This window comes from Sturnira hondurensis, unplaced genomic scaffold, assembly GCF_014824575.4.
Source record: "Sturnira hondurensis isolate 20B ecotype Veracruz unplaced genomic scaffold, ASM1482457v3 Scaffold0000167, whole genome shotgun sequence".
NCBI lineage: Eukaryota > Metazoa > Chordata > Mammalia > Chiroptera > Phyllostomidae > Sturnira > Sturnira hondurensis.
This window is the reverse complement of record NW_028072798.1, coordinates 1,153,937-1,168,598: the sequence shown is the minus strand read 5'-3', so window position 1 is coordinate 1,168,598 and position 14,662 is coordinate 1,153,937. Positions and strand designations below refer to the sequence as shown.

General features: G+C 45.0%; 1 protein-coding gene across 2 annotated transcripts in view; it reads right to left on the bottom strand.

The window, feature by feature from the left end:
* ESR1 (estrogen receptor 1) overlaps nucleotides 1-14,662 on the bottom strand; it is a 371,393-nt gene that overhangs the window by 342,780 nt on the left and 13,951 nt on the right. Inside the window, exon 1 of one of the 2 annotated variants that reach the window (XM_037050982.1) lies at nucleotides 292-1,005. The exons of the other annotated variant lie outside the window; for it this stretch is intronic. The gene's annotated coding sequence lies outside the window, so the exon portion shown is untranslated. Of the gene's footprint in view, nucleotides 1-291; nucleotides 1,006-14,662 lie in introns of those variants that run through there. 2 annotated transcript variants of the gene reach the window in all.

Here is a 14,662-nt window from a genome sequence, read left to right as displayed (position 1 = left end):
ATCTAAGGCAGGCAGAGAGCCTATCAGGGCTGTAGTCGTGTTGCCCTCTGAATCAGCTAAATATTATTCCAAAAGTGAATTTCCACGGCACCAAGTTTAGATTTAACCTTTTCATGGCGTAGTCACACTGGCCAGCAACTTTGCAAATATCCCTGGCGCATTAGAAGAAAAAGGAACATCTTGGCACATGGGAGGGAAGCTCTAAAGTTACCTCATGCTTGTAAATAGTAGCACATAGAGCAAAAAGGACAAAAAATAATAAACTGAAAGAGAACAAACCGGAGTACGTACTTGAGAAGAATGTCACTCAAAGACTGTCTTCTTAGGCTATGGCATGGGCAAGAGGAAGGAAACTTAACCTTTCGAGCCCGTTAGGGAGCGTCTGAGCAAGGAGCCCGCATTTTCAGTTTTGGAGAGATCGGCTCTGAGGCAGAAGACAGGAGGCTGTTATGCCCATGAAATTAGGAAATGCAGTAACTCAAAACTAAAGAACTAGCACCACCATTTGACTAAGAATGGAAAATCTCCTTACAGAACAGAGGCGGGGGTGGCCTTCCTCGCTCCACTCAAGGCCGGACTCTAACTTTCTTAGCACCTCAGTCAAGGCAGATGTTCCCCAGTGGTAAGCGATCTGCTTCATCTGCCTGAATTTTTTTTTTCTGTAATCCAGTTGATTTTCTCCTCACTTCTACTAAAGCCTGAAGTCCACACAGGCCTGCTGAGTTGGGGCAAAAAAAAAAAAATAAATAAAGCATTCATTCAGGACCTCAATTTTGTGCATCCAAAAGGAGTTACAGCTAAGATCAGGCGCGAGGATCCGTCTCCTTGTGGGCATTTTCGTCACTTTCTCGTTCGGCCATTGACTGAACAGCTGGCTCCGCAGGGCTTGTGGCTGATTTGATTAGGTTCTCGGCTTCAGTAACCTGCGAAGGCTCAGCTTCTCTCTGAGGCCTGTCCTGCTGGCATACGGTCTTTCCATAAACCATCTGGCGTTTCCTGCAGCCATTTAAGAGTTTGTGGGTGTTTTGTTTTGTTTACCCTGAGATAAATATTTGGAAGTAAAAAAAAAAAATGGGCTACAAAGTAAAATTGGAGTTTCTTCAAATAATATTGGAATGGTACTACCTTATAAAGTCTGCTGTGGTGTATGCCGTTATGTACCATACAGGACCTTTAAAATACATATTATGATTTTCTACTCTACGAGTCTTCGAAAGGGCTGGTGCTCTGGACGTGAGAATGGGAGAGACGGTAAAGGGGAGGAGTCGCTCCTGCTGCCAGTCACCCTAGAACGTCCGAGCGAAGGTCTACATCTGCGGGGCAACAGGTAAGCCTCAAAATCAGCTTAGAAAAAGAAAATAATTTCTCATAATCAACCCTTTAAAACATTGTGAAAGAAAGGATTTGAACTGTCTTCAATCTTCTCCATACTTGGGAGTTACCCAACTTGAATATGCAAATTTGCCTGAGATTAGTTTCCACAGAATACAGGGAGCATAAGGCAGGATACATTTTAGCTAATAAGTAAAGTTTTTCATTTTAATCTAAGAAACATGAAATTGCAATAAGATTCACTTGCAAAAAGAACAATCATACATACTAATGCTTTGTCTGGGGGGTTATTACCTTTTTATTAGTCTTATTGTGATTTCTGGAAGAAGAATGGGGTGTTTTTTTTTCCTTCAATAAAATGTTTTGAACAGTTTAAATTCATTGAAAGCAAAGTAGCTTTTTCAAAATTAATTAAATCCTTCAATTATTTTATTTGACAAAACGGGTGAACTACGCTTTTCAAACAGCATTTAGCTCCCTGCTAAAATCATTTATACACATCAATACAGAGAATAAAATTACTTACAATAACAGTTCTCAAAACAGGACACTCGGTAGCTTCCGAACTGAAGTCTATAGATTATTTTCTTTTCATTAGCACATATAACCGCATAATATAAAATAAATTAGACTCATTATCCCTAAAAGACTGTCGGTGGCATCTGCTTGCATTCCCAAAGGGGGCTTTTTCAAGAGAGAGAGAATAAAAATCACAGCAAATGCCTTCTGGGCACACCGTAGAGGTCAAACACTCTTCTAAGCAGCTTCAAAATGACTCCACGAGGAGGGGGCTGCTGGAAGCCCATTCTACTAATGAGGAAGCCAAGGGGTACCAGGATTAAGTCTCTACACCATCATTTCACAGCTGGAGGCAGCTGGATTCAGGTGGTCAAGTCAGGCGCCCAAGATTTTAACGCTCCACTGTGGAATCGGCACCAGCACACAAGGACATGCTGTGGGAACACACATGTTTACCTATGTCTTCAGAGGAAGAAAAAATAGAGAGGTTATCAGCGAACGAGCAAGAATAGCTTCTACAAACTGATACAAAATGTATTTATAAATCATCTGGAAGTTTATCATTCTACTGAAATCACTAAAAACTAAAGTGTCTGCTTGGACTAACATTATTTTTAAATATTCTGTGCTTTCTTGGACTAAGATTATTTTTAAACATTCTGTGCTTTATTATAGAAAAATCCTTTGATGAAAATTTTTCTTTTTTTTAAAGAGATTCCACCCATTTATTTTTAGAGAGAAGGGGAAGGAGAGAAACCTCAATGTGTGGTTTCCTCTCATGCCCTGCCCCCGCCCACTGGGGACGTGGCCCACAACCCAGGCATGTTCCCTCACTGGGAATCAAACCAGTGACCATTCGGTTCACAGGCCAGTGCTAAATCCACTAAGCCACACCAGCCAGGGCGAAAACTTTCTAATTAAATTGTGTTCACCATTATTTGATAAATTGAATAATAAGAAACAAATAAGAAGAAAAGACCAATTTAAGCAAAGCTATACAATACTATTCTAGAAAGATTCCCAGGTTCCCACCTTCATTTAATATGCTCTGTTGTTCCAAAAGGGACCACTAATGGCCTGGTCTCCACAAGCAACGTAAAGCAGAAAACTGGTGCAGTCTTTGTGGGTCATTCAGGCAAACCGTTTCTGCGATTTGGGTGAGGAGGGCTGAAATGAAAACCGGGTTTTTGATTTGGCGTGTGTGTTTTTGTCGGACACCCCGACTGACAGCAGAGTTTGGAACTCAAGTATATAGTCAATGGCACAGACTCTTCACCTGTCCTGATCAGCAAAGACGTGGCATGAAAATTTGCAAATGGAAACTGAGCGCTGCTCTACACACTACCCCGATGCTGTCACACTACCCGGATGCTGTCACACTACCCAGATGCTGTCACACTACCCGGATGCTGTCACGCCACCAAAGCTGCTCTGAGCTCCTGGTTTTCCCTGTAAAGCGCAGTCAGAATGGGGACTCTGCCTGCTCCGACCTATCAGCAGTATTAAGAACCCACTCACTCATCTCCCCAGACAAGCAAGTCCCACCCATATGACACACAGCCGCCCCCCCCCCCCCCCCGCTCAGCCCACAGCTAATTGGGCCTAAGATAAACACCTGAGCGAGACAGGCCAGTGACCAAGGACGTGACCTAGTGTGAAAAGATAAGCTTTACTAATCACATTCAAGCTCTTGAGAGTATAAATTTTGGGAACCAAGACAGAGCCAGGGAGACACACAGGCAGAAAGGAACTCTTGGGTAGAGTGAAGACCGTATAGTAAGCAAAGGCCCTTAGCAAGTGCAGGTATGCAGGGACAGAGAAAGCAGTGAGCCAGGGTGCACGAACAGGAACCCTGGCCCGTGAGCACATGGTAGGGTCTGGCCACAGCTGCACGGCTCACTGGTGGGATCTGGACATCACGCAAATTCCTTCACAACCCCTATGACCGGGCATTTACCGGAGTCTCTGTCTCATGCCACCTTAAGAGCATAACTAAAATCTCATCTCAGATCACAGGTACTAGTTCTTTGTTTTGTTTTCTTTTGGTTTGTTGGCTTGTTTGGTTTGGGGGGGAGTTATTTGTTTGTTTGTTAGTCTTTTAGAAAAAAATACAAAAATCCAGCAGTCCTGTTTTCAATGCACAAGTCCAGATTATTTGAAAATAGCTTTAATATGACCGATACTTGATTACTCTACTCTCATTTACTCAACGTTGAAACTTTCTAATTGAAACTTACAGAGAAGAAAAGAAAAAGTTTGTTCCTTCAAATACAAGGTCAGATAGAAAATACGTTTACAGAGAGATCAATAAATTCAATTAAGCCTTCCATTTTACCTATACGAAGGCCTTTAAAATCTGCCTTCATAAATCACATGCCTTAATACAGAAATAAATATCTACCAAGTCACGAACATCCTGGGTAAGGAAATAAATGGGCTTTCATATTCATTGGGGTGACAAAGGAAATAACATCTGGAGGATACAGTGGTTTAAAATGAAAAAGCTCTTTACTCTGCTGAGCAAAGAAAATATCTCTCTGACCCTTTTTATTCCTCAAGAAATCATGCCCCTTTGCCCTTCTCCCCAAACGCCAGTCCCTCACCACCACTCCTGTCCTTCAGCCTTCAGCACCAGGGACACAAATGCACACACTTCTCAGGGGAAAGACTGGTCTCAGGATTCAGTGAGGAGTGGCCCTTCCAGTAATTTACGTGCATGGATGGCTAAGGTGTCTTCCTAGGAGGAAAAGGAAGATTTCATCCAAGGCCAAGGAGTCAGGGCCAGAGAAAAGCCATGGTTCAATACAGCACAGAATTTGTCCCAATTCCGTCAGCAGCTCGTCCTGCACAAACACCTAATGCCTACTGCAATGAGACATTGCTACAAAACGCAGAAGAAAAATCTCTGTAAGACATTGAAAGCTAAAGGCAGCTTTGACTCCTAAACCAGATAATAACGAGGAGTGAGGAGCACTCCCCACTTGGTGACACAGCCCCCTCCGCCTGCTTCCGTTGCCTCCTCTGACTGGCACGGGCGGCAACAGCCTTGGCTGACAGGGGGGCTAAAGCAGACCCTGCAGGGATACTCAACTCTCCTAGCAAGTTCTGCAGTATCCGCTTATTTACCTGGCACCAAAGAAAGGAGAAATTTTAAAGGACCACAGGTTGTAAAACAGTTGATGGAGAGCAGGGTGAGAAAAATTTTGTTATTGTTATTTTCATCCTATTTTTTTCCTGGGCTCATACATTCTAGGGACAAATGGATTACAAAAACTTCAGATTCCACCTCCGAAATATCTCCAGTCTCCACCGCTTCTCTTTCCTTCCCCATATCATTACTGAAGCCTTCTTCAGCTCTATCGAGGCTGACTGCCACCAGCCTCTGTTTCTAGGCCATCAGACACACCTTCATCAGATTATCTTCCTGACTAATCATCGTCACTGTGTCATCACAAGAGCAAGTGAAGTCCCAACCACTCACCATCACCCAGATCATCTGGCCGTGGTCCGCCCCTCCAGCCCCCACCTCAGATCAAGTGGCCTCTTTCCCTGCTCCCAGTATCCAACGCTTAGGTTCCAGCCTCTTCCCCGCCCCATCAGTTCTGATCCTGCCACTGCTTTAAGGTTCATCTCCAAGAACACCTCCTCCATAGAGCCCTTCCAAACGGTCCAACATTGCCGAGTTCTCACCCACCTCTCAGTTGTCACAGCACACTGCTTACCCATCTCCCCTCTAGCAACAAGTACTTAGGAAGCATCTCCTCTGTGCCAGGCAGGGGTGTCTAGACATGACCTTGAGGATATTGTGTCTAGGGAAGGAGATAAACACTTCAGCAGATGACTTGTATGACAATCCACTAACTGGTGCATCAGAACTGAAACACACTTGTACTGAACACTCAGTAGCACTCTTAGGTAAATGGCAAGTTTTGTCTGGTGCTGAGTCATTTGTGTGTCTTCCATGCCTCCTACCATCGAGTAATTGTAGGTTACCTGGGCACGTGTCTTATTCCATCTAGATGGGTGGCCAAACTCACAAAATGCCTAGACACGGATTTTTTTTCATGCAAATATATCCCAGTTTGAATAAAAGGGACAGAAAGTCCTATCCATCTTCAATCCACACCCTTCTGTCATCCCCATTGTCCAAGGAGACCTACATTCACCTTGCTCTCTAAGCAATGGAAATGGTAGAGACTGACCATCTTCCAGGGCACTGAGTAGCTTCAGCCCCAAGGACATCCCTGTATGGATTTGGAAAGCCTTTTCTGCAATGTCAAAATCTATACTGGAAACGACTTTGCCCAAAGGCCCTTGGAATAGGGACAAGAGGCAAAAAAATAAAACATAGGAAACAAGGAACAAAACTAGATAATCACATCAGAGACAAGACATAGCAGATTTCAATTGCGCAGTGTTGGCACTAGGTAACACAAGAAAATAATAGCAAATGAAAAGCGAGCATTTGGTTCACTAGATTACCCTAATGCAAAATGTGCTTAAAACAGATACTAAAAGCCCTGGCTGGCTCAGTGGATTGAGTGCAGGCCTGCGAACCACACTATCACGGTTCAATTCCCAGTCAGGGCATATGCTTGGGTTGCAGGCCAGTTCCCAGCAGGCTAGTTCGCAGCAGGGGATGCATGAGAGGCACCCATATATTGATATTTCTCTCCTTCTTTCCTTCCCTTCCCCTCTAAAGATAAATAAATAAATAAATAAAAATCTTTTTAAAAAAACAGATACTAATACAAGTATAATTTTGTGCCATTATTTGGGCAATGAGCCTGGTTACCATCATCTTCCTCACCGCTGAATCTTTGTTGATTGCCGTCGAGCTGCATTGCTCTTTCACAAAACCTTTCGGGCCTTTCCCGGTTTGCTCACTCCATCCTCCACGCGGAAAGCAAAGATCCGCACGGAAGTTTTGGGGGGATTGAATCTCCTGATTCAGATCCAGCCTTTTGGGCACATGAACCTTTGTGCATGTTTCTGAGAACAGTCTCTAGAAATTGTGTCTGAATCTTTAAGAAGCGTAATGAAGCACAGCATACTAAAGGAATACGGTTGGCGTGGTAAATGCGATGTTTAATATGCTGTCGTCCATAGCATTATATTTCTTTTTTAGTTTTTAACATGTTTAGAAATTTAACATCGCCTATACAAGTACTCTTCTTTTTCAACATTAGCACCTTTTACCAAATTAGTAAAGTCTTAAAATTTGCATCTTTCTTGTAAAATAAATGAAGATAGTCATTTCTTATTTTTGAACATTTTACTTATAAAACTCCAGAATGATCTTTTTTTTCTCATTAAATTTTGTTCTAATGTGTCTCAACATTTAGTGACAGATTTATGGTCAATTTGTTTCTATTAAAAAGGACTGATCTTAAAAACTGACAAGTCAGAAACCACCACACAAAAAAATAATCCACAGAACATTCTCCTTTCCTTCTGAAGATTTTCAAAATTTTAGGTCTGCTCAGAAATTACCGAGTTGGAGATGAGGTGGCCCCTGGAGTTGAGAATGAGTAACGCAGGGGCCTCACCTCAAGGAGATCCAATTTGGTCCTTCCCTCTCAAATCTTTAGGGAAAGGAAAGATGCAAAAGCGAATGGGACAGCATGGCCTGGGTTAGCCTCTGCTGGCCAGTTCAAGGCTGCTATTTATTTTCCTCACACAGGAAAACAAAGGAAAGAGGATGAAAACAAAGGGGTGAATGGATCGAATGACAGACTGTGGGAAGAGTTATCTGAGCATGGGACAATTATCAAATGTTCCATGGGAAAATCAAAAAGCTGTACTTGAAGGCCCCGGCTGGGTAGCTCAGTTGTTTAGAGCGTTGTGAGATATGCCAAGGCTCAATCCCCCATCCGAGCACATACAAGATTCAGCCAATGAATGTATAAACATGTGCAACAACAAATCGAGATCTATCTCTCTCTCTCTCTTCTGTATCCTCTCTCTAAAATCAATATACATATATAGATTTTTCTTAAAAAACCTACACTAGGACATAAGGGGTCAGGTACCAGGTTATCAGGTAACTGGTTTCCTCTAAAGGCAGAGCAGACAGTGGATCCGTTTTTGGTAGTCACTCCGGGTGTTCTAAGCCGCCCTTTTCCGGCGATTTCTGTGGCATTTCTGCGCTAAAGCTTCACAGGAGCAACACATGTCCCGCTGCAGAGCGCCCCAGCGCCTCGTGGAAACCCTGCCTCCTAGAGTCGCTGCCGCTGTGGCCTGTGGGTCTTTGCGAGCTACTGCTGGGGCCACGGCAGAGGTGTTTTGGCAGAAGTTGCACTTTCAGAAGGACTGGAGGTGACCTGTGGACCTCCATGAAGCCCACGAAAGCAGCTGGACCCCTCAGAAGCACTCATACAGAGGAAGCAGACTACCCCAAGAGTTCGTGTCCTATTTATTTAGGCAAAGAAAGGGTATTTATTTCAACCAGCATGGAAAATGTCAGGTTATGTAACACTGGGGATAAAGAGAACAAGGCTTTTGAGGCTTTTTTTTTTCTCTTCCTGGAGAAAAGTGTTGTGAAATAGTCCAGGAACTAGCTCCAGTTTCCATTCTCAGTCCTGCTTCCAGAAGCTTCTATATCACAAGATCAACAGTCTGGGCTCTGGGGTGAGGTTTAGAGTTAGGAGAAGCCAGAGGAGAAAAGGGCCCTCCCTCATCTGTGGCTGCCCATCCCCCATTAGGGACCACCAGGGCCTCCCCAGCCACTTCAGAGCAATAAAGCACTTTCGCCACCTCCTCACACTCCAGCACAACCTTAGAAAGAATCATTACGCTTGTGGTCTGCTGTGCAGAGCCAGCCCAACGGGTAATTAAGAGTTGTTCAAAGGGATGCTCGAACAGGAGGGGGATTGGCTGATGGATCAAAATTCCAGGAGATGAGCAGTTGGCCAGGGCTAGGAGTGCTTGCTTAAGAAAAAAGTAAGAATGTGAAGCTACATGAGGTCTCAGCCACGAGGTGGGTCCAGAGAGGAAGGATTCAAAAAAAGACCCCAATTGGCAGACTGAGCAGAGACAAGAAAGTGACCAGCCAGTGTCCCTGGCAATGGGCAGAGTCACAGAGGGGCAGGAGAGTCGAAAAGATCGCACAATAGGCTGTGGAGACCTAGGTTCTCCCTGATGTGGGAAGTTCCACCTGTGGGAGTCTCGGGCACGTGGCCAAGATTTGGTTACAGAGAAGCCAGGCAACCCCAGTCACTAGGACAGGATTTTAGGGATTATCGAGGACATCGAGCCATGTGTGTCATCCACGAGTAATGATTTAGTGAGTGCCCACAATGAGTAATGATTTAGTGAGTGCCAGCTACTGTTCTAGGTGTTGAGCTCACAGCATAAACAAAATGGACAAAAGGACCTTGTCTCATGGGGTTTATATTCAAGCTAAGCAACGAATTAAATAGAGAGAGAGGTCCAGCGGTGACGAGTGCGAAGGGGAAGGGGATGGGGGCTTGGAGCCCAGGGGCAAGGGCTGCGTTTCTCAGTGGGATGATCAGACAAGGTGACTCAGAAGGGGACATTGAGCAAACATCTGAAGAAGGTGAGGAACAAGCGGCGCTCTGGGGGAAGAGCATGTGGGGCTCGTGACAGCCCAGAGCACTACCGAGGGCAAAGGCAGGAGTGTCCCCAACAGGAAGAAAGCTGGAGTGGCTGAATGAGCACCCACCAGGGGAGAGGAGGACATGGCATTGTAGGGCCCCAGAAGCCACCCACAGGGGACTGGCATTCACCCTGAGTACAGTGGGAAACCATTGGGAGGTCTTGAGCAGGACTGGCACGATGCGACTCGTGTTTGAAAAGGCTCACCGCAACGGATCAGCGCAGACCAGAGTGTGGGTGGGAGATGGGACAGGCAGGGACCAGAGAGCAGGCAGCTGGGCAGCAGTGGTGGTGGTGCAGGGTGGTGGTGGTAGGTGGCACCGAGCTGTTACATGCTGGGTTCACCTGAAAGGCAGGGTAAAGCCAACAGGTTTGCCAACAGACCGGATGTCCAAGGGGAAAGAGAGAAGGCCAGGAGGCCTCCGAGCCTGCTGGTCTCCAGAACCCTTCTATGGAGCTGTCATTTACACAGACAAGGAACACCTCCCAGCAGGTGCCGGTTTGGGGGCAGAGAGGGTTCCAGAGTCCAGTTTTAGACATGTTAAAGGTGCGATGTCAAATTAGACAGCCAAATGGATATGGCAAGTTGAGAACTGGAGGTCAATAGGAAGGGCTTGCAGGGAAATGTAAATTTGGGGGTCATTGGTATATGAATGGTACTTGAAACTTTGATGACTGACTCCGGGTTGGTGACACTGGATGCCAGTACCATGTCCCTTCCATTTGGCCTCTTAGGGTCCATTCCCTCCCTCTTCTCAGGGGCTCATAACCTCCCTGTGATCTGATTCATCTGGGTTTGCTCTCCCTGCTCCTGGCCGGTACCTCCCTCGGCACCCGAACACAGGCCTTTGTCTGAGTCCCATTCTCACAGAGCACAGAGGATGTGACAGTCTAACAGGTGTAAGCTAAAGTAACAAGTCTATGTGTCTGTACATTACCTTTCCAGGATAATGTGATTTCTCTTCCCTAGGGCACTTTTAGGCCACGTCAAAGGAAGGAAGTGGGTCACATTTGAGGCACGCGGTATCCTTTGAATTGCACAGGGAAAGACAGTCCGCTCAAGGCCAAGTGCACTGCCTTTGAGATACAAAGTGACATGTCATCCCCACTCAAACTACAACCTTTCCACATTTGAATCAGGACCTTGGAAAACATATAATTTTTACTACCATTTCATTCAACATCTTCACAGTATTGCAAGTGCTCCTGCTCTCACCCGAAGAAAAGCTGTGCTGTGTTCTTGCGAGTGAGGAAGCAACAGACAGCATCAGAGCAGTGCCCGAAGAGGAGGCCTACTGAACGCTTAATAAAATCACAGATGCGCGTTGGGCTGGTGTCTGGTGCTAGGCGAAACCCCCCGTGCCTGGAGACTGACACTTCCGGGAGTGTTTTTCTGCTAGTTCTCAGTAATTCTCGATCCTGGCTACAACTGAGGAGTCTTCACAAGCGTCTGTGCCTAAACCATACCCACACACGTTCTGATTTCTGGAGAGAGACCCAAGCATCCATTTTTGTTTTAAACCTCCAGTGATTCTGATGGGCAGCGATGATACAGGCATGTTGCAGAACAGCTGCCGATTAAAGCTACAGGAACCATCGAGAAGAAGGAAGACTGCCCCTCACTGGATTTATGGCTGAAAACCGGCAAACACCAGTTCAGTCCATCATGGCATGGTGACAACTGCACCTAACGGTAACCGCTAGCCCCGTTGTAATGCATGCTAAACGGCACACCTTGCATCGCCGTGGTGAGACCCCAAAAACCCATTTAAGGACACCAAGTGGCCAACCTCTGCAGCTCCTCTGAAAGATCTCTGCCCCTTTCTCAGGAAGATGCTGAAATTCCTCCCCCTTATTGAATACCCTATGCCCCAACTAAATAAACCTCAACAAAGAAAGCAAATTCTGCTACAGAGGGACTGCTCTGTCTGAGGAGTAGCTCATTCCCTGTCTCGTGGCTTCACTAATCATCTCAAGTCCATTTTAAACTTCATGCTGGCTTGAGTTTGAATTCTTTCCTGCACAAAGCCAAGAACACACAATGGGTCACAGACCTTCAGGTCCCCAGACCCCTAGAATGCCTGTTTCTATCAAGAGTTGAGAACCACTCAGATGGATTAATTTTCCTTCACCATTTCTATGAATCCATCCCATTCAACCCCATTCATATTCTGTATGCACATATAATCAAAGCAGACCACAATGTAGCCGGTTTCCTGTATTATCATTTCTATACCTTAACTTTCTGTTTTTTCATTTCATTTAATTTAACATTTTTCATTAAATTTCATTTACAGGTTTGACATGTTTAACAGTACCTTTTAGGAGAATGTGTGGATTTTCATTGTGAAAAAGAATAACTCCCCCAAAATAGTTCCAACGTCTGAGAAGGTGAAGCTAAGACAAGGCAATATTCCAAATTTATACCAAGCCCCTTCCCCTCACAGACTCTGCCACAGAAATTACACTGCACACCCTGTTCCCAGAGGGATTCTATTATTAACAATGTGGGTAAAGAAGTAAACAAAAAAGCCATGCTCATTTCAAGCCACTAAGAAACACAGGCCAAAAGAAAAATAAAATCAATCAACCTTTGCCAAGTGGAAAAGAACAAAACCAGCAGGGACTCAGGTTCTATATTCAGCTTTTTAAAGTGTACTTCAAATAATAGGGAACAAATGCTCGGTAATTACTCAAGAGATTTGTAAACAATGCGACAGAACAATGCAAACTGAGTTGGTACTACTGGGCGTAATTTCACCCTATGAAGAACCACTGGACTCCCTGAAGAGCGTTTCATTAATAAAATGTTCTTGCTGAGTGTTTGCGCTCATTCCTAGTAACCCTCTCGTGGGACCACTGGGCTGTCAGTAATATACCATGTGCTTACTCTCAAAAAAGTGCTGAAATGTTGTCAGCAGTCACTTAATAGTTCCCATTTTACAGAAAGGGAGGTAAAGGCTGAAAGTGGTTGCCACCTATAACTCCCATTTCTTGCCTCCTGCACAGCGAGGAGGCGTTACCAATCTCTGGTGGTGGTTGTCATCACTAACCAAACAATTTCCATCCCTTTGCTCAAGGAAATCCATGGTTAGAGGTTTATGTTCCATGACCTAATTCAAATTTTTCTTCTCTTCCAAGAACTCTTCTGTGTATTCCCCCTTTCCCTTTCGTTCCCGGTACTCTGTCTCTATTCTAAGTTGCCTTTCATGCTTCAAATTCTGTTCTAGTTAGCCCCAAGAGACTATTCAAAAGACTTTGCTTCTGCTAGAATTTTGGTGATGACGTGTGTTTTGAGAAAAGCAGCCATCGGCTAAGACCTGACAGTGTTCTTTATTGGACAGTGGTCTCTCTGCTGAGGCAGCTCTCGGGAAGAGATACTAAGAGAGCTGCAGCATGCCTTCCCACCAGGGGTGCTAAGTGCAGCCTGTGAGGGGGCCAAGTCAGGGGAGGGAGTGCAGTCCATGTGTTGGCTCTGTCGATTAGCACCATTTGAAGATAATTCGGACAAGACCACACAGGGAGAGCACGGTGCTTCAGGTAGAGTGGACCAGTAAGAAAACAGGACTGTTGGACTGTTTTCATGGGTGGTTGTGAGAAAACTTCCAGAAGAAGTTTTGTCCAATTTCATGGACCAAAAGATGCCGAGGGCTTTAGTTCTTTGGAGTCTCCAGAAGAGGAAGGTCAAGCAAAACTGCACCACCACACCCTGATCCCTGCCAAACCATCTCACATTTTCTCAGCTCATTTCAATATGTGTTAATACAATGAGAACTTTAATTACAATCTCAGCCCAAGAGAGACGTGGGGCTGATGTCCTCCATATCTCAGTCAAGAGCAATTGGCCCTTAGAAGACCGAGCAGGACCAAGAGGGACCTGGCCACTGTGCTAGGAGGTCATTGGTAGAAATGGCGGTGGGGCCAGCTGGCTTCCCTCTGGCACCTCCTGTCCACCCACCCAGCACACTGCCCTGCTTCTCCCGCTCCCTTTACTGTGGCCACCCAGTTGTTGACTTGCATCAGTCCTACTTCAATCTTTGTTTCCCCTGCATTCTGATCTTCGTGGTATCTCTCTCTTGCTTTCCTTCCATCCTCTTAGATACCAAATCAAAACTTTGACTCGACTTCCTAACTTATTGCCATCAGCCCCTGCACCCTGGGATCCTAGAGAAGACCTTGCCTTCCCTGGACCTCAGCTGGCTCTCTGCTGCCCCCACCTGATCCACAGCAGCATCTGCGCGTGGGGTTCTGACAAACTGGCTTTTAAATCCCCCTGCAGCTTTGCCAATTTCTGACAACGGAAATTTACTGATTTCGTTTCACAGTAACCTGACTTAAGGTACGGGTTCAATACAGTTTTTAACCTTTAAAGGCCAAGTTATGCTAGGAAGTAAATGAGCTCCTTTAGGCTAAGCATTTTATTTTCTATGTTAAGTTCAGAACAGTGGGAGTGTGGCGAAAATTCTAAAAAGTCCAGCCTAAAGTCATGAATTTTTTTTTAGCACCAGCACACACTCCACAAATGCACAGTTATTCCAAAAAGTGACCATTTGTGTAACATTGATCTTTTTCTTTCTACATCAAATTTCCTACAATAGTAATAAAGGGGGCGGGAAGAAGAGGAAAGGGGAGGAAGAAGAGGAAACACTCTTTGTTTTTGAAGTAGCTCAAGAAATTGTTAAGATGAAATCCAGCTTCTGACACCACTGAGTTACCCACTCAGCAATTCACACGCAAATAGTGGGAGTGTGAATACGTGCCTGATGTGTTCACCCCCACATCACCGGTGCCTGGCTGGAATCAGGTACACAACACACCTTCAACAAGCATTGGTTGAATAGTTCAGTGAGGGCACACACAGTCAACAGCACTTTGTAAACAGGCGTTCATGTAGCACACTATAAATTTGATTTTACGCAGTCTGAAATGTACAGCACTCTCATGTCCTAGGCACAGATACTCGAGAATAGAGGCACTGTCCTCCCTCATCTCACGGTCTTAGTTATTCCTACCTTCACACCCCATATTACTGGCCAAAAATGAGCCTAGGGGTGTGAACAATATTTATTTGTATAAATCACCAAACCACTTCCATGCCTGGCTCAGAAGAGACCCAAAAAATCCATCTCTGTATTTTTTTCTTCTTTAGAAAGTACAGCTTTCTCAAAAGAAAAGTGAATACATTCTTACTAAT